The 27,992-nt window shown below is 37.1% G+C and overlaps 1 long non-coding RNA gene across 1 annotated transcript in view; it reads left to right on the forward strand.

Moving 5' to 3' along the window:
• The window catches only part of LOC113922548, a 218,291-nt gene that overhangs the window by 114,304 nt on the left and 75,995 nt on the right, over nt 1–27,992 (forward strand). Inside the window, exon 3 of the long non-coding RNA XR_003519982.2 lies at nt 9,756–9,927. This is a non-coding gene — a long non-coding RNA (uncharacterized LOC113922548). The remainder of the gene's footprint in view (nt 1–9,755; nt 9,928–27,992) is intronic.

Below are 27,992 nucleotides of genomic sequence, written 5' to 3' on the forward strand. Positions count from 1 at the left end.
GACAGTTACTAATAGTGAGGGGAATGCTTGGTCAGCAGACACGCAGAACCCGACTTCCCAGGGAGCAACTCATACCTGCCCAGTACGGGCCAGTTGGGTGAAAGCAATCACAGTTTTATAATTCTGAGCTGAAATCAAAAGAAGAAACTCTAAAGTACCCAGGACACCAACTCTCCTTCACAGACACACCCCAATTCTTTAGTTCTCTACACTCGTTCCTTTCTCGTAAAGGAACAACAATAACAACAACAAACTTAATTAATCCTCCTGTCCATTTTCAGAGAAAACAAAGTGTAAGCTAGGGGAAGAGATGTAGGTTTCAGCTGCCCTCAAGAGGAAGGATGTTTTTTATTTAAGGGACTGTGACTGATTTACATGAGAAAAAAGTACTCTTGGTTTACTCAGCTACAAATGATAAAGAGGTCTTTTCTCATTTTACTTCTGAAAGAGGAACATTTGGATATTGCAGAGAACTGACTTTGACATCTTTAGAAAGTGGAATCACTTGGCTGGGCTCATTTCCTGGCTCCTGTGTTTTCATAGCACAGAGTTTCAAAGACAGTGTAAAGGCAACACACACTCAAAATTCTTGGTCTCCATCAAAACAAATCTGCCATTTCCTGCTTCACTTTTTTAGTGAGGCTCATTGTAGTCCTAAATTTGAACCTCATTAGAGAATAAAATCTACACCTGTCTTTAGAGCATTCCTAAAAACTAACACTCTCCCATCTTATAGTAAATGCTACTATATGCAAACTTGAGATCCATAATTAATATCGCTGAATAAAAATGTTACCAGACTTGAGTTTTAAACTATGAAAGAAAAAAAGTGTAAATTCTCTCTTCACTGACCTTTAAGAAATCTAATCGAAGTTCAGTTTAGGAGGAAAGAGGTTAATGCCAATACAAAATTTTAATCTAGACCCTTGTTACACAAAGGGTGCTTTCTAGCATCAGCATCACCTTCAAGCTGACTAGAAATGCACAATCTAGAGGGATGTCTGGGTGGGTCAGTTGGTTGAACATCTGACTCCTGATTTCAGCTCAGGTCATGATTTAATGGGTGATGGGATGGAGCCCCACTTGGAGCCCCATGTCTGTGGCTCTGTGCTCAGCACAGAGTCGGCTTGTCCCCCTCCCACTGCCCCTCCCCCGCATGCATGTGCTCTCTCTCTCAAATAAGTAAATAAAATTAAAAAAAAAAATGCAGAACCTAGAGCCCTATCCTAGATCTACCTCTACCTATTCTTGATATGCATTTTTACAAGATCCCCAGGTAATTTGCATATACATTAAAGGTTAAGAAACACTAATCTGGGCCACTGTTGTAAAGCTACCTAGAGATGAAGAACATTTATCCCTTAAAACACACCATTGTGTGACTAGCGCCAGCTACCACAGGTACAGCATTTTGACCTTACCTCCTCCGGTTTTGCTTTCTGTGGATTCAGTTACCACTGGTAACTGTGTCCAGAAGCAGATGATCCTCCTGACGCAGCAGCATCAGACCTAAGGCTACATCACAAGGCCTGTGTCATGTACCCCATTTCAGATGAGTACAGTACAAAAAGGTATTTTGAGAGAGATAATACTATCTAAGGTCTCAGGCACGCATTGTCTTAGAAAGTGTCCCCCCAAGGATAAGGGGGTGACCACTGTATTTATAGCCCTAGAGATTACAGCACTCCACATTAAATATCTGAGCAGGTCAGGTATGGAAGAACGTGTACTCGAGGAAATCTAATCAGAGAAGGAAATTCAAATACACACCCAGGTTCTTCGTAGCTATGTTAAGATCCATGTGCAGAAAACGTTACTGCAGAATGACCAAATGAAGACAAGAGTATGAATAAACTAAAACCAGAAGCTTTATTTGCAAAAAAAAAAGTTAAGGACTCAAAATAATAAAAACAGGATCACTTCCTTTTAGCTTAATCTATTTATATTGCTAATTTAATTTATTATCGATTAAAATTAGTCTTTAGTAACTTTTATAAATTTAGTACCAAAATAAGTATACTATTTTTTTGTTTTCTTTTTTTCTTTCTAAATACGGTCTCTGGAAAGAAATACTAAAACTTTAATTCATACTTTCAATAAGTACTATTAAATGCCAGATACTGCTTTAGGTATTTGACATACATCACTGGGAAAAACAAAAAGCAAAAAACAAAAAACAAGAAAAACACGTCTGCCTTTGTGGAGTTTACATTCTTGTGGGGAAGCAGAGGCAATAAATACCAAGAAAAAAAAAATTAGACTGTGTAGTGGATTAGAAGTGAAAAGTACCAAGAAGAGTGGGTCGAGATTTGCAATTTTAAATAGGAGTATCAGTTGTAAAAGTACCATTTGAGCAAAATTTGAAGGAAATGAGAAAGGCAGGAGAAAGTAGAGGGAGGACCAATTATTTTGGCCAGTGGATAAATGTCAATCTCTTCTATATATTTACTATTCTGCACTTAAGAAAGAATAGGGGAAGAAAGTGTTCTCCTAACTTGTAATATAATCAGCAAGCCACGGCCTTCACAATAGAGGAAAACTCCACTCTGTAATTTTATATATCATTCTTTCTGGTGGGCCAAAAATTCAGCCAGGAGTGAACCCAGAATTTATTTTTCAGTTGCATCTGAATGCACAAAAATGGCATTCTTATTTTAAATATAGTTACATCTAGAAATTAAATACACGGCAATAACTTTATTATGTGCTTACTATGTACAATTTTTTTTTTTCTGATCTTGGAAGGAGGTATTATTTTCCTTATGTTAAAGACAAGATAACACAGGGTCTGAGATGATGAATCACGCCCCAGGGTTAGAGAACTGTGTTAGTGATTCAGGCAAGAATTAAACTTAGTTCCCTCCGAAGCCAAAGTCACAGTTTTTTACTAAGCCACCGTCATGATTTGTTCTTAGTGTTAGACACCTGTAATCTCTAATTTCATTACAAGTTTACTTATAGGATGGGCTACACTAATTTCTTACCACAGACTTCACACGGTACCAACAAACACAAAAGGTTGCCACACACACAGCTAAATAATCACTTCATGGCAGCTCAGTACTTAAACCCAATAAAACTTGAAGGTCCTAAAGTAGTCTTTACAATAATACTTTTTACCCGTGTTTTCTATCTATAACTGCTGTCGTGTTCCACACATATAGTTGTTTCCATTGATTGAGGATTGCTCTTTGTATTTCCAATATATAATTGCATTGCATCAGAATAACATTATTTTAGAAATGAGAAACAGAGTTCTAGAGAGGTTAAGCAGGACTTGTGTCCCTAAGTTCCATGGTGAATGGAACCCTAGCCTCTTGTCAGAACTCTAAAAACGTCTATGTAAGGGACTCTTTAAGGTACTTGGTGCAGGGAAGTTAAACCATAGCCCATCAGAATGTGGTTAAGTCTAAGGGCTGGGTAAGGAGTGACTCTTTTGGACTCTGCGAGCCAGGAAACCAGTAAAAAATACCAATCCCACTTCTAGAAAGAGGGCTCGAGAACCAACTACATTGCATGTCAGTACAAAGCTGCCATTCCTGGCTGCCAAGTCCCAGCAAAGGACCTGGCTTGTTTAGGTAACATATCTATATAAATCTATTCTTGCTGGGAGGTGAGGGACACAAAACTTCCTCTCTCAGGGTCTGAAATGACTCTGAGTGTCCCTGGTCATCATAAGCAGCTAGCAAACTGAGATGAAAAAGAAGAAGAAGAACAACAACAACAAAAAAAAAATACCACAAAACAAAACCAAAAACAGCACTGTGTGTAGTTCTCTAAGTACAATAAACTATTGATAACAGAGACCCTGAGTCATCAAGAATACATTGAAGGAAACAGAGATGTGTGCAGCATATGATGAAAGCTTTTCATTTAAAATTGTTAAACTGAAAGTCTAGGCACTTGATCTGGCAAGTTTTATTAGCCCTACTGGAGAATGCACTTTATGTGGAATTCTCATTTCCTGACAACCCTGGATAGATCAGGCATAGCTGTGATAATGTTCATCTCTGTGCATTATAATGAAGCTGCCATGGTAACTCTAGAAGTCACTTTAAAAATGTTCAATTTTAAAAGTTCATTTCTTAGAAAAAGATTAGCACAGCTGTAACACTCATAATAATCTAATGAGATTTGAAAAGAACCCTCAGGCAAAAAACATATATAGACTGCTCAGATTTCACAATCGCACAGTCCTTCGGAGAATGACGTGGTCCACCCATGACTTCCCTCATCGATGAAACAAGGGGGATATTAGGTCAGAAGCTTAATTAAATTTTGATGTGTATAACCCAGTAGCAGAACTCATTCAGCTCCAACTTAGCTCAGGATGCTTGCTAAGTAAGTCACAGAAGCTGTTGCATAGAAAATTTTATGTACTTGTCATTTTCATAATATAAGGAGCTAGGTATAATAAATGTTCCTAGCATTAGTTATTTAGGAAAGATTGACTGTACCCTTTATGACTGGTCACAAAAATTCAGACTGGGAAGGAAACAGATGTGACGCATGGGAATTGGGTACATTTCCAAAATAAAACCCTCCATCCTTAGTCCCATTCACCCCTATAAATTTTTTGAGGAAAAAGGCATAAATCCGTGTCCAAGGTCTCTGTACCTTGTTATGGAAAACATTTATCTTTCTTTCTAAGGGAAATTGTATCTTTTCAAAGTTAAATTGTTTTTTTTGGAGACTGAATCATGTATGACTGATACAGAGATAGGGCGTGTTCAAGTAGCTCCTGTTATCTCTGGGACCTCATGAGCGCCAGAAGCATGCATTCCTGGAGGTGTGATGTGATGAGTTTTTGTAGTGGTATATTTAGTTAGAATATCTTTTCCAGTGCTTTCCTTGAAGGCTTTATAATTTGGGATCAGGGCCCTGGCTACAAATTCAAATAAGTCAAATTTAATAAATCTTCATTAGCAGGAGGCTTTTATGGACATCTGCTAATAAAAGAAGAACCTTAATCTACAGTTAGCATTCCACATTCCTGAGAAAACTGTCCTACAAAGTTTAAATAGTTTTTAACCTCTCAATTGCCTTTTAAAGAAACTAAGGTACATGGTCCAGGGGTCATAGAATTCCATTTCCTCACTTAGCTTCATCTTCCAGGACACCCTATAGTGATTTGATCATTAATTTCATCTACTTAGTTAAAGAAAAGAAAAATCGAAGTGTTTGATGGGTTCTTCTTCTACCCTCCAGCCCTGACACAATTCCTACCATAGCGAGTTGAATTGGTTGTTTGACATTGTGTGGATAAAACAATAGAAATATTTTAAGTCATCTGTTTTGACTTCATGTCAAATCAGCCTTGCCATCAAAACATTATTTTGGCCCTCTCAACAATTTCTAGATATGCTGGTGGTAGTGGAATCAGATAGAGGTGGACAAGTTTCTTTGAAACTGATTATGTTACATACAGTGGAAAAGAAGTGGAAAATCAAATTAGGCCAGTCATCCTGTTTAGTAGACTTAACAGACATGTTTGGTTGTCAGAGGACCAAAAAATGCTAGCTCAGCCTTCTGCCCTAGAACAGTGACAGGGCTCATTCTGCCTCACAAGTTTGATTTGCATCTTTTGTAAGCATCATGCCATTTCTTGGGAGTGCTTGATGACTCCCATAACATAAAAATTTAGCGACTGAGAAGCTCTCTTTAGCAGGTAGGAGCAGGAACCAGTGAATTCAGTCACTGCCACTTCTGTGCTCCATTTTATCCATCAGCTGGCAATGGTGAGAGGAATTCCACCCCAAGCTTTTATAACTAATAGCAACTACCTTGTTCTAGATTATGTTTTAAGCATTGGACCACAGAGGTGAAAAAGACAGAATGCCTACTTTGAGGGAGCTTGCCTGGGAGTGAAGAAATCACTGTCACAGTGGGAAGAATGGACCCTCTTTTCACTCAGACATTCACATTCATTCATCCCCAGGCATGTCACACTTCCTCATTCCACCTGGAGGTTTTCTAAATCTTACACTCATTTGCCTTCAACCAAACCAACCCCCCTCAATTTTATCAGAAGGTCTTATAATTTATTTTATCCACTGAAAAAAATAGCCATGCAGAATCAGAGATTTCTTCAAAATTTATCTTAGACTAACTGCACTCAGTTCCTTTCTTTTGATACTATCCTTATTCCTTTGCAAGGCTATTACTCATGTTTTAAATGTCCTCCCTCACACTTATGCTCCAGACTCCTTGTGACCCATGGACAAAGCTGCCTGTTTTACACCTCAGTGTGTCTGAACTTCGCCACTCAGCCTAGAACATTCTTCCACATTTGTCCTGCAGGGGTGCTATTACTCAACTATTATAACCCATCCACTGCTCCCTTTTACACCCTGTTCCCTCTTTTTTTCTTTTATCATTGATTTCTCTTTCTCCACTGAGTCTATATCCTTAGCCTTCAAATATATGTAAATTCTCCTAAAAGAAAGTGACAGAACTCAGATAGTTTTTCTTGAATGTTACTCACTCATCAAATTACTACAATCCTCTCTCCTTATCTATGAAAGATGTACACTCACCAACCGTACTTTCTTTAAAAATATATTACTTAGATCTTTTAAAATTATAAAATGAGTATAGAAAATTGGGGGAAAACATTTAAGACTTATAAGAAGAGAGATAAACACCACTCATAATCCCACCACTTAGAGGCAAATACTGAGATAATGGACAAGCAGTATACCACTTGCTTAAAGGAGCAGCCTCCAGAGTTAGACTCAAGGTTTGAATCCTGACTCTATCATGTACCAGGTGTGTGACTAGGGTCAAGTAACATCACAGCTCTGTGCCTTTGTTTCCCCTTGTGCAAAATATATAATAGCAGCCCCTCAACAAATTGCTGTGAAATTAAACAGGTTAATGTAAGTGCATGTGAAACATTTATAATAATTGGTACTAGTAAAAAAAAGGGACAAATATGTTACTACTTATTTTTGCAGTTGATGTGTGTATTTCTGATCTTTTCATTGCACATATACTTCAGCAGATTTTTATTTGGGATCTGTACAGATTGTCTAACGACTTGATTTCCCATCTAACTGTGTTGTTTGTGTCCACTTCCTAAGTGTCTCTTCCCCTTCATCTTACTGCAGTACACAGCACCAGTACCACACGAACACCAGCGCTACATACAGACCAGGCACTTTGTCCCAGGTGCAAGGATGGTCACTAATAATATGTGATGAGATCATCCCAAGTTCTTCTCCTTGTTGAAGCTTTTAATGCTATGGACCTTCCCTTATTGATACACCTTTCTTAACTTCACTGACACTATTCTTATTGTTCTTTTCCAGATATCTTCGTTTCCTATGACATGTATGCCTTCTGCTGATAAGCTGCTAAACATTGTCAGTTCTTTTCCAGAGCGCCAAAGGTATATTTCCTACTCCATGCTCTACTTCTTCTCTTGCATACAGTATACACCCTTCAAATGTAAGATTTTCAAAACCAACCCTATTTTCGTAAAAACCAAACCAAAACAAAACAAAACCAAAAAAAACCAACTTTATTCCATTGTACTTTCAATCACAGTTAATGGCATTACCACCTACCCGGCCATCTAAGTCATTCTAAATCATTTTCTTTTCCCTTGAGGATATCCTTACTCAAAGCACTTTATATTATGTAAAACTGAACGTTTCTACATCCTCCACACCTTAGCACCCATCTCTCAAATCTGTTCTTAGGCGTATCCCAACCAGTGATACCCAAATCCACCTGGTTTCCCCAGCCAGAAACATTGGAATTGTCGTCAGTCCATAACTGCACCTCTTCCGCCACTTCAGCCATGACTTCCTGTCACTGTGACCTCCTTCCTACCTACCTCTTTATCTCCTCTGCCCTGCTTTATCTCAGGTCCTCACACTCCCCTGCCTGTGCTATTGTGACGGCCTCTCATAGGTGGAATAGTGTTTCACAAAAATGCGTACCTACCTGGAACCTCAGAATATGCCTTTATTTGGAAATAGAATCTTCGCAAATGCACTTAGAGTGGGATCCAGGTAAGGTCATACTGGATTAGGGTGACAGTGTCCTGCAAGAAATAGAAAAAGAGACAGAAAAAGATGCACATGGGCACATAACAGGGAAGAGGCCATGTGAAGATGAGGCAGAGATCAGAGTGATATTGTCACAAACTAAGGGAAACCAGGGGCCACCAGAAGCTGGAAGAAGCAAGCAAGATCCTCTTCTAAAGCCGTCAGAAGGAGCATGGCTCTGTTCACACCTTGAGTACATTTCTGTGACTTTAAGTCACAAAGTTTGTGGCACTTCATTACGGCAGTTTGGGAAACTAATATACTTCTCTACCAGTTTTCTCCATCAGTCCATCCTCTGTGCTTCTGTCAAAACTTAGATCATACTCTGTCTCTGATCACTGTCTTTCAATAAAATGCAAACAAGCCTTTTCCCAACCTAGCCTAACATCCTTTCCTTATTCTCCTCCTGCACGCTTTATAATCTTGACTACCTCTGACCCCTGAACAGAGGTTTTGTCTACACCTAAGTACCTTTCGGAATCCTACCTCTCTGCTTGGAATTCCCTTGCCAGTATTGTCTTTCTCACACTGTTAGTTATTTATCACAATCCAGCCCAGGCATCACCTCTGTGTGGTTCTCATGACTCTTCTTTGTCATGTTCATGTCTTGCTTTTCTTCTATTATTATATTTGTCACACATTAGAATTGTTTGTATTCTCTTATTTATCTTTATAGTCCGTTTGTGTCAGAGAGCCAAACACATGGTAGATTTTCAATATATGTTTGTTGTGTAAAAGAATCTATTTTCTTATAAATTACATATCATTAAATGTATGTCTGTTTTAATTCCAAAAATCATTTTTGAGTCTTTTTTCCCAATGTGCTCCCTCATCTTGCTTTGCTATCTTGGTTCAAGAGTTCATCCATCTCTTCTAAATGATTTTCGTGCTTCCATTATTGTCTTTCAACTTTGTTTCTTCTTTTGTCATTAACAGAATCTTTCTGAAACCTATCTGTGATCATGTCATTCCCTCAGCTGGAAGCTCCAGCAATTTCCCAATAGCTTTAGTGTAAATCATAAACTTTATGCTACAACTTATAATATTGTTCCAATCTCTGTTCATCATGAATTCTGTGCTCCATTCTCACTAGATTTCCTACAAATCCTTAAACTCCATTTATGTTTGTGTCTTCATATCTTTATTCTACAGCTTTTTCTTCCTGGTGGAATCCTCTTCTTTCTTAGTGGGGTTTAAGTGTCTCCTCCTCTTTGAGATTCTTCTCAGCTCTGGGCTGGCCATGAAGGACCGTACTGTTTTTCCCATCTTCCTGTGGAACTCTGTCCCAACGTCTTCATTAAAACTCAGTATAGTGTAACATAGTTGGTTGTATGCATACTTGTCTGTTTCTCTCTCCTTGACACACCCAGATTATAAGACCCTTGAAACATGGGACCTTCTTTCTAGTCCTGCAAGGCAGCAGAGAGTCCTGATATACTCACTAAGTGTTATTTGAAAGTTGGCTAACTCTTTATCAGTTAAGAAGTTTGCTGATTTGTTTTCAGCCATAACATAGTATGCAAATGAATACATGTGTACAGTTGTAATCGTTAATTTTATGTATTAATGTGGCCAGGCCATAATATCCAGATATTTGGTCAAACACTATTCTAGATGTCTCTGTGAAGGTATTTTTTTTCTGTCAGATTAACATTTAGATCAATAGACTTTGACTAAAGCAGATTATACTTCATAATGTAGGTGGGCCTCATCCAATCAGTTGAAGACCCTAATAGGAAAAAGACTGACCTCCTTGAAGAAGAGGAAATTCTGCCAGGAGGCAACCTTTGCACATGAATGAGAGTTCTTCTCTGGATCCTCAGTCTGTTGGCCTAATCTGAAGATTTGTGGACTTGGCAGCTTCCACAATCAAGTGAGCAATTCCTTAAAATAAATCTCTTTCTCTCTATGCATATCCTATTAGTTCTGTTTCTCAGTAGAACCCTGATGAATATGACAGTTAATGTATATCTCTTTTCACCTGAAAGATTTCATTGATTCAGTCTCCACACAAGGTTTCTAACACACAATAACACAAAACAGGTAATAAATACAATCCATAGGCTTAGATTTGGGAATGTTTGTGAAGGTATATTTGTGGCATAGCCCAGCAATCCTAGAATTTGAATTCTGGTTCTAGCCGCCAGGTGACCAGGTGTTAAGTTACTTAGGCTCTTGGTTTTCTGTGACTTCTACCTACCTTAGATGATTGCTGTTGTGAGGATTAATGACTTATAATGAAAACATGTAAAGTGCTTAAAACTGCCTGGCAAATAGTAAATACTCAATGAATCTTACCTGTCGTATTTATGAAGACGCTCTCTGTTTGCCTAATTGCTTCAGTTCACTTACTTCCCCTTATCAGTTTACTATGAAGAAGAGAGGGATTATATTTGTCTGTAGCTCCTATAGTCTGCAAATTGATACATAATAATGTATTAATTACTATAAAATTCAATTATTAAAATTTTTTGTTAGCTTATGTTGCTTGATGTAGTGACATTATATGTATATTCCCAGGTGATATTTTTTGGCTGCTTGTTGTTTAAACAATACTGTCTACTTTGATGCTAGGATATAAGAAATGTGGAAAGTTCAAATATACTGGTAAAAATGCAAGATATTTTCATTTATTAAAGCTATAATCAAGATAGAAGGCATTAATTAAGTAATTACTTAAGGGAATAAAAATGTTGTTTTTGAGTTTGCAAGCTATTTTTTTTTCTGCTGAGGGGTTGCTTGAGTTTTGTTTTTAGCTATAACATATGCAAATACGTACATAATTATAGCCAACTTTGGGTTTTCCTTACTTGTAAAAGAAAACAGTGGTTCAAAAGAAAAATAAATCTCAAAGTATATTTTGTTCAGTCTAGAATTGCACCACATGATTTAGGGGGAATTAATGGATTTATTTTGTGAATATGTGTGTATGTTTTAACCCTTAATCTAAAACAAAACTAAAATTAATCTTTATGTCTTAGCACACTCCTGCTTATTATTTAAGAAGGTGTTTTAGAATCGTGTTAATCAGCTAGGGGAGTCAATCAGAAAGAGGGGAGTGTGTGTGTGTTTCACATAGGAATCCCATAAGACATTGCTTTTTCCTCATTACTTTCTGTTTTTCACTGAATTCCTCTTGCCCTTTCTTGATAAAGCATCATGTCCCTAAGGCTTATACTAATGTTGAAAGAAAACATTCATTTTTTTTCCCCTTTGCGTACGTGAAAGATTGATTATGGAGACACTCTCCATCTTTTCTCATGCAGTTCCCTCTTTAGATCATTACTAATAATTTGGCAATCAAATGCACTTGAAAGATGTAGATGAAACAGTTTTTATTCTTTTTATCAGTGGCAAAAGAATTTCTGATTTACAAGTGGATCAAGAAACATATACATACTTCACAGACATATATTAATAACTATCTAAAAGACATATAAGTATAAATGGTACACTGAGAATAAAGCAGGATAAACTAAAAGGCCTATATTCCTGAAGTCATTTAAATCATTATCTGTCTTCCAATCAGGCTCCATTAAGTACAAACAGAGTGATGAGTGTTTATCTCTTTCTTGTAAATTTCCAGGAAGGAAGATGCCTCATTTAAGAGGTAATCATTACCTATATATGTACATATATGCATATATATTTAGATATAAAACATATGCTATTTAAGAAAATTCAAATAAAGTTTTACCTTGATTTGACCTTGCATTAAATATTTGCTTCTTTTTAACTTCTCAGAGTCCAGGTAATCGGATTTATCCCTATTTTATAGAAATAAAAAAGAAAGAAAAAAATTGCCTACATTCCACAGAGAGTTAATCAAAAGTTTTTTAAAAAATTAGAAAAAAGTTTTTTGTTTTATTTAATGCTAGAATTCTTTCCATCAATCTGGCTTATTTATTTATTTATTTTTAAAGTCTATATATCATCTCTTACAAAAGTCTGATCAATGGAGGGAAATCCTCAGGTGGCATAATTTTTTCTCTCTTGTACCTTACCTTTTCCACTAAAAATCTTCCTTAATGTTTTAATAAAAACTGCTTAGAATCACACTCCCTTGATCAAATATGGTAACCACGGGTTAACTTTGGTCCTCCCTGTCCATATTTCTGTATATGAAAATCAGTTTGGTTTCAAGACTTTGTGCTTAGGTATTTATTAGTCTTGCTGACTAATGTAGATACATCTGGTGATTTTCACAGCTTCCAAAGGACTTGAGAAGCAAACCCAGAAACCCTTTGAAAGTCGAGCCCACTAGATCCCGCAGTAGTTGGTGATATCCATGGGTCAGTTTAGTTTGGCTGCTTTCCAGAGCCTGGAATGAGAAACGTTCCCTGAGACTTCCATCAAGCCCTTCTTGTAAACGACCCACGTCTTGTCTTTAAGGGGACTCTTCTTCCTTCGTGTTCCTGTTTTCTGTCCCCACCCTGACCTCATCCCATCTTTTCTCTCTTCGGGTGTAATAGTAACACCTGGGAGTCTGAAATGGCATGATTTTATCAAACCTATTCCCCGTTGTCTGATGAGCAGAAGCTGACTTTTGTGTTTTTCATGCCGAATTTTCTGCCAGGCCTTCCCTCAAATCTCTCATAATCCAGTTTCTCCTTTAGTGCAAAAGAAGTTTCCCTTAATGTGTTCAACAGATGCTGCTTCCCAATGCCATCTTTTCTGAGTACTGAAAAGTGCTCTATTGTGGAGCCTAGCGTATATGCTTAAATATACAAACACAGCACTACTTCTTTTCTTTATTGACTTGCACTGAAATCTGTGCCTCTACTAAATAAGACACTTTGCCATCCCAGTATCAGGGCGCCCATGTGCGGAGACATTTGTGTCTCCTTAAAATACATCAGAACTTCCCAGTTTTGCCTCCAACAATATTTTAGCAGATAATTCACTGCCAAAACCCAATCAAACACTTTCCAAATCTTCTCGACAGCATTATTGATGACAGATGGTTAGCCTCTACATTTCACCAAATCGTAGGACAGTATTAGAAATCACACTGCCTCTATATGATTATGTATGCAAACAGCATATGGAATCTCTGTTCAACTCTTGACCCTCGCAAGAGCATAAACATTTAGAAGAGTTCCAAAATACCAGAAGAGCTATAACTGCACACAGTTTTACGTGAACTGTTTACTTACTGGTGCCCTTAGCTGAAGGGGAGTTATTTATTTTCTTTTCATTAGAATCCTAAGTGTCCTTCTACTATATTTATAATGTCCATTCTCAGAGGTTACCAAAGAAAGGCAGCTAATTTTCCATGAGTGAAAATGCTCTGAAAATAGATTACTCAGGGCTTGAAAATGCAATTTCTCAGAAGTCTGTTGTTTTCAGTTAGGAGTTTTTTGACCAGAAAGCAAATGATATATGGGTTTTCCTAATTATTATTTATGTTTTATTTCCTAATTAGTATTTGTTTGGTTCTTTGTGAAATTTAATCCTTAATCTCTAAGTATCAAAAAGGCAATTAATATTATGGAAAATGTGTTCTTAGTATAGCTACTCATGTAAAAAAACACAAATATTTGTAGGATAGCTGTAAATTTGAAGAAGTTTCTTGGACATCAAAATATGTTATCATAATAAATAGCTTACCATGGATGCTTGGAATGGTTGTCATGTTCCTAGCTTCCTCAGTACCCTTGTATATCCATAAATTTCCTTCCTAGATCATAAAATCCCTGAAGGTGAGGATTATATCTGTCTTGTTCACTCTTGTATTCCTAGCAGTAAGTATGGAATCTGTTGCCATAATCAGTGCTCAATAAATATGTGATAACTATCTAGATGACTAAATAGGTGGACAAATGGATGGATGGATTTATCTAGTGTTAAGTCATATCATAATGTTTACTTTTTCTTAAAGAATAACATAGTGAGAGTTAGTATGCATTATGGGTAGAAGCCCGGCTCTAGCTCTGGTTACACTTACTAGCCTTATAAAAGTGGAAGGTTTTTAAAATCTAGTGCTTCAATTTTCTCATCTTTAAAATGGGAGTAGCAATACTTCCTACAACATAAGAATATAGAGGCAGTGTTTTGATGGTGCTAAGCACACTGGCTCTGGGGATGGATTTCCTATATTTGAATTCATGTGCTACACTTAATAGTTACATGACCCTGCTGAAGGTTTTTGGGAGAATTTGGTAAGTTGATACTTTTAAAGTTATAATACCTAGGGCTTAGTGAGTACTCAAAACAAATGTTATTTTTATTGTATGATATAATTTTTTCTGTCTTGAAACAAATGAGGTCTTTTTGTTTCTCAATCTGATTAGTTAAAAAGAAGAGAAAATCGGTAATTGTAATTTAAGAGCTATAAGATATGAATCCATCAGTCAAATTTGCAAATGTGAAAAAAAAAAGTGTTTTAGTGCAAGAAGTAGAGATGGAAAAAAACCCTTCAATATAATAGAATTTTACAGAAAAATGTTAATTTGTTTTCTCTATCCATCTATTTCATTCATTCATTCATTCATTTATCCAACAATATATATTGAGCTCTGGCTCTGTGAGAGACACTACTCTAGGTGTAGTAGATATAGACAGTAGTTAGAAAGTAAATAGAAATAATAGCCTAGAACCATGTATGTTTTTTAAGTGTTGTTTGTGTGTGTGTGTATATAGAAAAAAAGTGATAAGCAAAATAAGTAAACATATAGTAGGTTAAATTCATGTAGTAATTTATGTTTAGGAGAAGATAGCTCAGAGAGAGATAATTTGGCATTTGGCAGTACAATTTTCCCAGAGTGGACAGGATAACCCTCATTTATATGATGGACTTAGGATAAAGATCAAGCAGAGATGAGAGAGTGAAACATGCTGGTGTCTTTGGAAAGGACAGCCAGTCAGAGTGAGAAGCAATTGGAAAGACCCTGATGAGGAACACAAACTAGTACATTCCAGTAACCTTAAGGAGGCCAGTCTTTTTGCAAGCAAGCTCTACAAGGAGGAAAGTTGTAGGAGATAAAGCCAGAGAGTTAGGTGGGAGTGGACTGGATCATGTGGGCCCTTAGAGGCCAATGGAATGATTTCACTTTCCTTGTAAATCTGAAATTTTTTAGCAGGAGGATGAACTTATCTGATCAACATTTTAACAGGATTATGTTAGTTACTTTATTGAGAATATACAGTAGGGAGGACAAAGGTGGAAATAGAGTGTGGAGACTTTTGCAATAACCCAAGTAAGAGATGATATGCTCTTGGACCAAGGTGTGACACTGAGGACTGTGAAAAGTTAACAGATCCTGAAGTTATTTTGGAGTTACTAGATGTGAGGAAGGAAAGTACAGAGAGACACTTTTTTAAAAATCTGGAGCTACTGGAAAGATAGAGTTGCTGTTAACTATTTAGGAAGACTGAAGGAGGTAAATAGGAATTAGGTGGCCTGTTTCAGACTAGTGAGGATTTTGAGCAGGCCACGATATCTACATAGCTCAAGTTCAGGGTAGAAGCCTGGACTGGAGATTCACAGTTGGAAGTCATCATTGTAGTAAGAACTTGAAAATGCACCCCCCAAATAGTTTCAAAATCTTTTTGCATAAAAGAAAAATAGAATTCAATAAGCAAAATACAATTATTAGTTACCAATTAGAAAAAAATATTTCAGTTTATATCACAAAGATTAAAACCCTAATATATAATTTCTTTATAAAAAGGAGAAAAATAATAATTGGCAACTCAACAAAAATAATGTAAATAGCCCCCCAAATATGAGTAAGATGCTTAAACTCATTTACAATAATAGATTTTAAGTGCAAATCACAGTGAGATAATACATCAAGGACTTTAACTGTAAATGTTTTGGCAAGGCTCTGGGGAAACAGGCACTTTCATTTATTGCTGGGTAGGAATGTAAAATGCCATTCTAAGGGAATTGGGAAATACCCAGTAAAATATATGTCTTTATTCTTTATCTAGCAATTCCTTCTAGTAATCTACCTGAAGATAGCCTTGCAAAAATACGAAATGATATATGTACAAGGATATTGATTTTGACAATATTTAAAATAGCAAAAAAGCCTAGAAACCATCTATATGTCCATTGGTAGTGAACTGGTTTAAAATAAATTATATTTCCCCATAATACAGCACCAGTCCTCTGTAAAATGTAATGAGGAAGACCTCTATACACTAATATGAGATGATTTCAGAGTATTTGTTTAAGTGTTGAAAAAAATGCAGAAAATTGTCCCCACCTATAAAGTCGGAGAGAGGAGAAAAGATGAAGGAACCAGGATGGAAACAAAGACCTCTCTGGATATGCATTGCATTATGCTTTTATTTTGGAATCATTTAATGTTTTATAAAGTTAAAACAATTAAACTAAATTAAAAAAGAAGTAATTGCTAAAATGGAATAAAGATTAAACAAATGATTCAAATTTTATATTGTGTGTTGAATAATCACATAGAAAAAAGATTACTTCATGTTATTTAAAATGCGGTATTTCTACTGTACAACTCTAAAAAGAAATATTTTAAAGACAAACATCTATTTAAAAAAATAATTGACTGAATTCAGCAGACTTGTTTTTAGTAGTGCTTTTATTATTTATTTATTTATTTATTTATTTATTTATTTATTTATTTATTTATTTATTAGAGAGAGACTGTGCATATCTGTGAGTGGGAGGAAGGGACGGAGAGAGAGAATCCTGAGCGGGCTCCATACCCAGCATGGAGCTTAACGTGGACCTCCATCTCATGACCCTGAGATCATGACAGGAGTGGAAATCAAGAATTGGACACTTACCTGACTGAGCCACCCAGGTGCCCCAGTTGTTCTATTATTATTATTTTAAATATATTCTCAGTTTTATAGAAATCAGTATTTTCAGGACATGAAAAAATATAAAATCAAATTAATTTAAAACCTGTAATTTGAAATGTAAACTATAATATCACCATAAAATCATCAGTAATATTATTTTTGTGCAATACAATATATTTTTAGCTCTGTCTGTAAAAAGTCCTAGAATCAATGACAGCAGTAGTTATGGGCACACTGACACCACATTGTAGTCTCTCAATACTATTTTTTAGAAGGTATTTCATTAAAGAGTTTAACCTTATGTTTGTGATAGAAATTGCAAATTTTGGGGGCGCCTGGGTGGCTCAGTCAGTTAAGCGGCTGCCTTCGGCTCAGGTCGTGATCCCAGGGTCCTGGGATCGAGCCCCACATCAGGCTCTACTGCTCAGCGGGGAGCCTGCTTCTCCCTCTCTGCTCCCACTTGTGCTCTCTGTCTCTCTCTGTATCTCTGTCAAATAAATAAAATCTTAAAAGAAAAGGAAATTGCAAATTTTGTTTTCCACTTTATTTACCTTTGCTTTGCAGATATTTTTGTTACACAAATTTTATTTTTACATATTTAAATTTATTTTTTAAATTAAGGTTTACATGTTTTTATTCACAGATAAATAGGCTTTTCTTCCTCTCACATTATAAAAGTTTTTATTCATGTTTTAGTCTATTACTTCTCTGGTTTTACTTATGGTACTTTACTTTCATACCTTTAGAGAGTGTTCTGGTGTTTGATTAGAGGTATAGATCCAATTTTGTCTTTGTCTTTTTTTTTCCCAGATGGCTGCGCAGTTCCCTCAATACCATGTATTTTTACTCTTCTATTTGAAAATGCTAACTGTATCATATGCTAAATTTCCACACATATTTGGATCTATTTCTGGACTCCATATTCTGTTCTATTGACCTTCCTGTCTATTAGTGAATCTACTGTTTGTTATAAAAACCTTGTAATGTGCTTCAGTATCTAGTACAGTTAGTATCAGTAATTTATCATTTTTTTCATAGTTCTCCAAAATATTTTTATTTTTAAAATTTTCCCATGGGCATTTTAGAATCACCTTTCTTAGTTCCAAAACAAAACAACAGCAATGATAAACAACCTCCTCCTCCTCCTGAAAACAAAACAAAACAAAACAGAAAGAACAAGCTTGTACTTTTTCTGGGTCAAGTGTACTCTTATGTCTTTCAGAACTGTTTTTAAAAATTTTCCTCACAAAGGATTTGGATATTTCTTATTAAGTATTTCTAACAGTTATTTATATTGCAGAACCACCCAAGCTTAGTGGTGTAAAACAACCAATTTGTTATGCTCATAGATTCTGAGGGTCAGGAATTTGGAAAGGAAAGAATAGTGACAGTGCTCTCTCTCCGTCCCTCTCCCTCTCTCTCTCTCTCTGACTGTCACTTCTCCCTGACATCAACTGAAGAGTTGAAGGCTGGAGGTGAATGAATGGCTGGGGCAGGAATCATTTGGAGGCGTTTCATTCACATGTCTAGCCATTGGTACTGACTGTTCTCAGGAATCTCAGCTGGGGCTGTCACTTAGACACCTATATATGTCTTGTCTATGTTGCCTGGGCTGTCCCACAGCATGGCAGCCTTGGACATAGTACCTAGTACTCAGGGTTCTAAAGGCAAGTGTCCCTTGCCTTTAGAGAGAACCAGATGGGAGCTCTATTACCTTTGATAACTTAGCTTCAGAAGCCACCCTCATAACCTAGTTATTTCCCAAAGTTCCCACCTCTTAATACCATCATATTGGGCATTAGGATTTAACATATGAATTTGGGGGGGACACAAACATTCAGCCCATAACAGATACTGATCTTATTTTCCCCCCTTATAAGAGTGTTGATATTCTAGCCTATCCAGTGAATTGTTGTCTTTACTCTTAAAGCCCAATAATTTTATTAGGATATGTCTTGGGGCCAGTTTGTCTTGGCACCCAGATTTAGTGTATAGATTTACTTCTTTTAGTTCAAAGGACTTCTTAAAATGATATTTTAAAAGTAAATTCTCTCTTACTGTTTTTCTTTCTTGGAATCTTCGATTATACATGTACTACATTTCCTTTTCTTGTCTTCTATATCCATCATTTAATATTTATTTGTTTCCTATTCTTACTTCTATTTGTCAGACTCTTTGTTGTAGTCTCCATGTCATCATTCTCTTTCGGTTTTAAAGTAATTTTGTCCCTTTTCCCCTGAGTTCTGTCAATTCTTTTTTTTACCTTTGCTGGTTTTCTGGCCATCACCTCTTACTGTCTGACTGTGTTATTTTAGAACTCATGTATTTCTGCTTTGTGATCTTCCTTCATAGCTGCAAATAATCTGTTATTTTTAAAATTCTTATTGGAATATTGGGTTGAAATTTTTATCTGCTATTTTGTAAGATATATATTTTTTAAAGATTTTATTTATTTTTCAACAGAGAGAGAGATAGCGAGAGAGGGAACATAAGCAGGGGGAGTGGGAGAGGGAGAAGCAGGCTTCCTGCTGAGTAGGGAGCCTGATGTGGGACTCGATCCCAGGACGCTGGGATCATGACCTGAGCTGAAGGCAGACACTTAATGACTGAGCCACCCAGGCACCCTGTAAGATATTTTTAGTGAATGTTCCTTTATGTTGGAAAATTTCTCTTATTTTTTTCACATTTTTTTTTTCTGACACCATTTTAATTTTTTGTGTGTGTCTTTACCCTTTCCTTTTTTGGTTCTCATAAATGAGAATAATATTTTCCTAGATTTGAGTATGAGGTAGAATAGAGTGGACAGTAATAACTTTCTTGATTCACAGCACAAGCCAGAAAGAATAGTATAGGCGTTAGTAAGGTATGGAAACCAACCAATTTAAAACAAACATTTCAGCCGACCATTACAGGTTTAGAGGGGAAAAAAAAAAAAAATTGGGGAATGACTTTCTATTGAAAATCAGCCCTGGGTTAAAAAAATCTTTTGTTATACTGTGGCATTTCTACGTAGGCATCCTTCCTTTGCCTCTTAGAACCTAACTTGACTCTGAAGAACTTCCTCGTCCAGTCATGTGTCTCCTCTGCTTATTCTATTGGCTGTTGCTACCCAGGGATAGAGGTTGCTTTCCAATGTAATCCACTCACTTTTATAAAATGGATTTTTACTGACATTCTCTAAATATATTCTCCTCTGCACTTGTCTAGGCAATTTTTAAGTCTTCCTTCTTCCCTCAGTTGCTCATGTACAACTGTCTTTCAACACTGCTCAAAGAAGCTTGTCCACAGTTTGGGGCCCTCACCTTTTGGAGAACAGATTCTTATTTTGCTATTGGTTTCTGAGATTACCCTCTGCTGTGTCAGCACTCCCTAATCTTCCCTACCACTGCAGCATGGCTGCTGTGGGGCCTTCCTAGGCTCTGCTGGTTTCAGTTACTTTTGGCAGCATGAACACATAATTTGAAGTTTGTGGGTTTTCTTTGTCTCCTATTTTAAGTGAAAATGGAGTTTGTGATTTTTTTTTGTTCTTTTCATTATCTTGTTACTCTATTTCTAGCAGAAGCAGACAGATTTAGAATTAAGCAGCCATCATGCTCTTCCAGAATCATAATTAATATAATTATTTTTGTCATAGTGCAAATATGAAGGATATTCTCACTTAGGTCAGGTAAATAAAGAATGGCCTTTTCCTGTGGAAATATGAGACTCTCTAAAAAATGAATCTCTTGGCAAAATATATTCCCCACTGGTGAGTTTTCAAGATGTGCTCTGGACATAATTGAGAGAAGGCAACTCGATAAGCTTGTTAGATAAGCAAATCTATGCAGAGAGTCTGTCACTCCCTGAGAAATGAAACTGGGTAGAGGAAAAAGAATCAGATTTACATGTTACAAAATGCTGTTCTTTATTTTAAACGACAGAATTGGATTAGACTCCAGCATCAGCATGCATTTCCCATTGTTTTCTTTTTATATTAACTACAGGAGACTCATTAGAATTTCATGGATGTAATTGTTTCTTGGTTACATCCTCAATTAATGACTATAATTGAAAGATCGGATAGGACTGGGATGACGTGACTGTAATTTAAGTGTAAGACGTCTGGGCCTCTATTTACAATGTATTTGTTATTTTTTCTTCTACTGTGGAGGAGTATTTACGAGAGGCAAAAATAAATGCATTTCAAACAGCAATGTCTTAATCAAAACAATGCGCATATTGTGTGCTGGGTGTTGTTTTTCTGGGCTGTTTTGTGACTCTGTAGCCCTCAGCAGGATACATGTGCATAAAAAGAGTTTGTGCTCAGATCTTCTGGGAGGACTTGGGGGAAGAGAATATGCCTCAACGAAGGGGAGGTGGACCAGAAGGCTATCTGTCCTTTTTTATGGGATGTGTTAAAACAACTGTTCAGAACCCAGCACTTCAGCCTGCACATGCCAAGGCTCCCCTAATTAGTTTTAGATTATGTCATGGGGAAAGAAAAGAAGCCACCTCCTCATCTCCTAATTATGACTCCTCTGATTTCCTCTTCTTGTATTTTCCCCCAAAAGTAGATATTAACCTTATTAGTGTTTTGAGCAGTGCATCACTGATTATCTACACACAGGCTTTGGGAGCAGCTGCAAGGGGCAGCTGAACAATTATCTGGGGTTAGCCAGATTTGCTCCAGATTCTGGGATCAGAGAAGCCTGTAGACTGGAGCTCTTGAGTTCAGGGATGTCTGCTTTTTCTCTATCCAAGGTTAGGTGTGCACTGTGTAGCTCATTATATCTCTTTTTCAATAGTAGTGACCTTTCTTTCTCTTGCGGGTCTATTGATCTGGAGGGATGGCAAAGACAGCCACAGGATGGACGGTGTGACAGATGAGCTGGAGAGGCCAAGCTGTGTGGCTGGACTAACCTACCATGAAAAGAAAAAGAAAAGTGAAACAGTTCACAGGCAAGAATAGAGAGTTAGGAGACAGAGAGGGTGGGAAGGGAGGGGCTGCTGGTTCAGAGGTGACTTCATAATAATGACTTGACAGCCATGTTCTTTTTTAGCTTTCATGCTGATACTGTGAGCTGAGGAGTATTTCTTAATATGTTGCCTTTGCTACAGAAACACAAGGGTGCTTGCTAGAATGTGGATTATCAGACCCCCACTCAGACCTGTAGGAATCAAAATTTCTGGGCCTGGTCCCAGGAAGCTGCACTTATTCTGATAGACATTGAAGTTTGAGAATGACTGGGGAGGAGGAAGTAGAAAGTAGAAGGAATGGAATGGCAGTGACAGGACAGGGAAGGAAGCTGGGCAAGAGTGGACTGAGGTCAGACTCACAGATAAGGGGCTGTGAACTAGAGCAGTGAAGTATCTTTCTCTAAGTTATGCATCTAATAACTGGCAGGGCCACGGTTTCTACTTCAAAATTTAAGCCTCTTTGTACCAAGTTTAAGTCAATAGGAATAGGAAAGTGCTAGAATTTGGATGGCAGTTTATAGGAAAAAGGCAGCATGGCTTGGGATCCAGGCCTTGAATTTGTTATATATTGAGATAGGAATACTTTTAAGAATATGATATGGAAAGGAAAATATGTTCCGTTTTCTTTAACCTTATATTCGAAACTCATATTTTATTTGCCTCCTTCATGAATATTTTTGTACATAGTTGCGTATTAGCTGTAAAATCATACATGCATCTTTTTGTGGTTAAATTGATTTTTTTTAATTTAGCATGGTTCTAACTCATAATTTTGAGATGTTAAGGCATTCTAGCGCACATTAGCTAATACTCAACTAATAATTTCTTAAGAAACTCATCTGTATACTACTTAAAATCATCTTGCCAGTGATACTACATATACCGCTAACTTTGGAAATAGCGCTTTCATCGGTTTTGTCTTCTGCTCAAGACTAATGACTCTTTCCATTTTCTCCCTTGTGCCCCATTGTCTAGGACCTGTTTGCATAATCTCAAACCCTCATTTTTACTGTATTGGCTTGTTCGGGCTTGCTTTCCTAGTGGTGCAGCCTGGGTTACCCTTTCTTTGGTATCTCCACTTGTCCTTCTTCGCATTTTGCTTATGAGCTTCTCCTCCAACCCTCATTTCCAACTGAATTTTACTCATGGAATTTGGATCTCTCTGCCTTTAGTGGTCCTAATAAGCTCCCCTCCCTCTTTACCTATTAAACGTGACTATCTTATGAGTAGCCTTCAATGATAAGGTCCCTTAATGACATGGTGTTAGCAAAATGTTTGATAAATCAATTCATAAATCGTTTCAGACCCTGAGTAATGTTTTTAGATGGCTTTAAGAACTCAAATGATTGGCATTAAAAATGAACAAATAAATATGCTACTATACTGATTCACTCTATGAAGAGACTGAGAGAGAAAAGTGTTAGAGAGAGACAAGAAGGTTCCTGCTCTCTCTGTAGGATGATCTCTGTGAGAGAGGATGACTTGGATAATAAGAAGGAGCCAAAAATGAGATGATCTCATTTCAATGGTACGTGTACAAGGGAGAGGCGTAAAAAAGACTGTCAGATGGAGATGAACTTAAAGCCCTGGAGGGACAGAAATAAGCTCAAAAAGAGGAAAGTAATAGGAGAAGAAGTTAGTAAGATAAGCAAGGGGAAGAGCCTCCTGGCTCTTATTGATTACAGCAAGGAGTATAAAGTATATTCTAAGTGGAACAGAAGCCACAGGAGGGGGTTCCAAAGGCAAGACTCTGATCTAGCCTCCCCACCTAGGTTCCGGGGAAACAAAACTGTGTCTCCTTTTACTTGATGGGCACTCATTTGCCTTTGTGTGAGATGTTCTCCTGCCTGGAATATTATCACTAAATCCACCAGTTTTCCTAGCCCATCTTATTCCTTTTTGACTTTGGTCTTCTACTATAAAGAAAATAAGGTTAATTTTAATTCCATGTTTCTCAAACTTATTTGACCACAGAATTTTACATGAAAGTCTATTACCTTCTTTGGGAAGGCATTCTAGACATATAAGCTAGCTGAGTCCTTTTTACAATTGTAAAATAGATATAGTCATTCTCTGTTGATTCCTTTTTGTATTAGGGTTCTCCAGAGAAACAGAACGAATAGGATGTTTATGTGTATATATATATATATATATATATATATATATATATATATATATATATATATGGAAAGATTTATTTTAAGGAACTGATTCAGTTATTATGGAACCTCACAGGTCTGAAATCTGCAGGTTGGGCTGTCAGGCTGGAGAGCCACAGAGTAGCCATTGGTTCAGTTCAAGTCCAAAGGCCATCTGCTGCAGAATTCCCCCTTGCTCCAGGGATGTCAGTCTTTTGTTCTATTCAGGCCTTCAGCTGATTGGATGAAGCCCACCCACATTAGGGATGGCAGTGTACTTTACTCAAAGTCCACTGGTTTAAATGTTAATCTCATCCAAAACATACTTAGAAAAACATCCAGAATAACACTTGACTACATACCTGGATACCATGGCCCAGCCAAGCTGACACATAAAATTAACCATCATACTTATAAAACAAAAGAAGAAAACCAATTTCCTCATTTTAAGAACTAGTTCTGTATTTCATCACAGATGGATTTAGATGTATGCACTTTTCGTGCTGCCAGTAAATCAGTAACCGTGGAATTAACAATCTTCTTCCAATAATGGTCATGTTTACTAAAGGCTTTCCTGAAATAACTGTTAAAAGTATAGTAATCAGACTATAAGAGTGAAGTGAAAAAGAATAGACCAAGGGTAGGAACACAGACTAGGTTAGGATAAAAGAAAAAAAAAAAAAAAGATTGATAAATATCGCCTGAAGAAATACCCTAGTAAAGAGAGTAGAGACAGCTAGGAGTAACCTAAGCTTTGTTGGTGCAGGATGGGGTGATTTTTTTTTTTTAAGAGAGAAGCTTTAATTGATCAGCACTTCATGCAAATGAATAATGTAGGTGAACCTTATCAGCATGCTGGAAGCTTACAATTATTCAAATTACACAAAGCCATCAAATATGTGGAAATCAAAACAACAGAAAGAGCCATTAATTCCCATCCTGTCCCCCAGCATTCTAGGGTTTTACCCACATTCGTGATGGGAAGACACTTCAACCTTGAAATTAAACAGAGAACACGGTGTGGCAATTTACTCACACATTCACCATTTAATTGTTTTAAAGGTGACCCAGGCAGATGTACAACATTGAAGTATGCACATTTTTAGTGTGCAGTCCAATTCTGTTCGTGTCTTGCATGATGGATTCAGAATTTTAGATCATTCTCATAATAGAAAATGTGTTAATTAAGATCAGTTTAATAGTGATGTTTTTGGAGGATTAAAAAAATGTTTCATTTGAGCACCACATTTCCATTCTGAGAAGCTAAAGTGCTTGGAAAGTGAATATATTGGATAATGAAATCTCTCCTAAACAACTCATCCTTCACAAACTGGAGTTCTGTATTTTCTGAGTTAGAATCCATCTGTCAGTCCTCAAAGGACTGTTCCCTTTCATCCATCCCAGACTTCCCCGTCTCTACATACACCTGTGACATCAACAGTTTAGGACAGTGGCTGCCAGCCAGAATCCTAGAGCATCACTGGGAGAGAGGACGTGTAGAATATGGACTCTTTGCTGAGTTGAAGGGGAAAGTCACAACAGAAGGATCCATTCGCTAGTTCCCATTGAGCCAAATCCCGGTTATAATGTGGCGAAAGGGACGACCTTCTTTGTGTCTTAAGGATGCCTCATTTAAAGATGTCAGAAAAATGGCCTGATGGTAAATACACACACAAAAAAATATTAGGCTAAGGAGATCTGATGGTCTGGAAAATCCACTGCCACTAGCTAGCTGTATGATCTGGGACAAGTTATCAATTTGCTGTGCCCATATTCTTTCATCTGTAAAATGGATATAACTATAATGTATTGAAGTTGTATTAGGTGCTATGCACTTTTCATACTTAATCTCTCTCAGTCTTCATGATAACATTATGAAGTAGGCAGCATTATACACCCACTCATTCTTTTGCAGAAGGGATAACTGATGCATAGAGATGTCTAGTATTGCCCAGGGTCACACAAGCATGCTGGCAGGATTTGAAAGGAACTTTTCCAAATCCTTGACTTTAATGACAGAACAGATTTTCAGTAGGTTAATTAGTACCTACCTCATTGGGTTGTTCCTGGGAAAAATTTATGTAATGTGTATAAGACACATGGCAAAAATATCTGAAAGTCAGTGATAGCTTTAGCACCTGGATATAGCAACAGAAACAAACAAAGTCTTCTTAGGTAGTTTTCTTTATTAGTCCCCTTCCAGTATTCCTTCCCCTCACCTCTCTTCAGTGCTAATGCATTCAGAGTCTGTACCATTTAATAGGTGTCTCTCCATGTAATCGAAACCTTTTCATTGTTCACTAATTATTTCATGAATGAATATGTTGTCTCTGCAGTTTCAGTTGTTTTATGCAGAGAGAGCTATGGACAAACAGGCTCTTGCTTAGAAAATCAGCATGGATCCGTAGCTCCTCCACTGGACTTTAAAGAAAAAACCTCAGAAGTTCAGCTCCCTCATTTCTGAAAAGGGAATAATGACTCTCATTCTTCACCTCTGTCAGCACTAGAAAAAAATTCAAGTGAAAGCAGGCATATGAAAGGCTAAAACACCAATGTGCCATAGAAATGTAAAGGTGGTATTAGCAAGGGTTATGACATCTTCTGCTTTCTTTCCATTCATCCATTTTTATGTGTCTGTCAACATAAAAAGCAATAATTTTTGACTTGCAAATTTTACTGTTAGCCTCAACTGTTGAATGACACAATGAAAGGAGGATGCATTCACATTTTATTTTTATGTGAATAAATTATAGGCAACTGTTTTTCTCTTTTACTCCCACCCCACCCCCACCCCTTGACAAATGAGCTCCTCTTATTCATATTGAGACGAAAGTTTCAAATTTCTGGAAAGTATTTAGGCTCTAAAAGCCCTTCTGAGCTAATTAATTTGTATGAGGTTGGTTGGATTGCTTCAGACGGTGTTATAAATTGGGTTCCTCCTAAAGAGGACTGAGATAGTGATTTGAATGTAAGAAGGCTGTTAGGGAGTGCTCTTGAGGTCAGCATCTCTGGAGGAAGAGAAAGAAATAGGATGGGGCAGAGGGAAAAGTTCACCTTACTCTAACTGAGGAATGTTCTTGGCTGATCTCAAGGGGAACTCAAAAGTGGGATGATCCTTCAGAGTTGTCCTGAGTTGGGAAGAAGAGACTGAGGCTTTTTACCTGACAACAGCCAATCTTGGATGTACACTGCCCCTGGAAGAGGACATGGCTTTAGGTGAATTAGCTCCCTTTAGACAAGAGCAATTTCCACGATGGACTGACAGCCAGATGCACTTGCAGCCGATTAGGAATTATGCCCCTCGGTTCTGAAAGGGGCGCTGGGCAGCATATTACAGTATCCACTACATATGGCAATGCACCTGCTTTACCAGAACTAGATATGAATCTCATCTACAGCCTCCTGGAGAATGATCATGCAAACTCATGGGTATTTCTGTCTATATTTAGGAAGAAATAACTCATATTATGTTGGACCTTATATTAGGCTGAAATCCGACTCCAGATTCCTTAATCCTCAAAGAGAAGATTCTGAGGAAACACTGCTAAAGAGCTCAACCTGGCATTGGAACAAAGAGAGAAAAGTACAATACTTGGAACTCATAAATCTTTGCTGGAGGAATAAATTGCTGAGTGACAAGCAGAATTTATGTAGCTCATGGCTATAGCGCCAGTCTTTACTCACAGTCACAGTTTCCAGCCTCTGAGGAAGAGTAATGGCTAATATTTTTTGAGTATTCACTACATACTGGACATTGTTCTAAGGGCATTACCCAAGTTAACTAGGTTAATATCACAACCCTATAGGATGGGCATTATAAACCACATTTTATAAATGAGAAAACAGGCTCAGAGAGGTAAAAATGTATACCTATAGTTATATTTCTAGTAAATAATGAAAACTGGAACATTCTCTTACATTTCATAATGGAATGATAGTAAATTGGTGCCTCGCATTTTAATCCTTACCCATCTTCCCACCCTTTTCTTTTTCTCTTTGCCACATGTATTAGTTTCTTAGGGCTGCCCTAACTAAGTATCACAAGCTACATGGCTTA

The sequence above is a fragment of the Zalophus californianus genome, chromosome 9 (assembly GCF_009762305.2).
Source record: "Zalophus californianus isolate mZalCal1 chromosome 9, mZalCal1.pri.v2, whole genome shotgun sequence".
NCBI lineage: Eukaryota > Metazoa > Chordata > Mammalia > Carnivora > Otariidae > Zalophus > Zalophus californianus.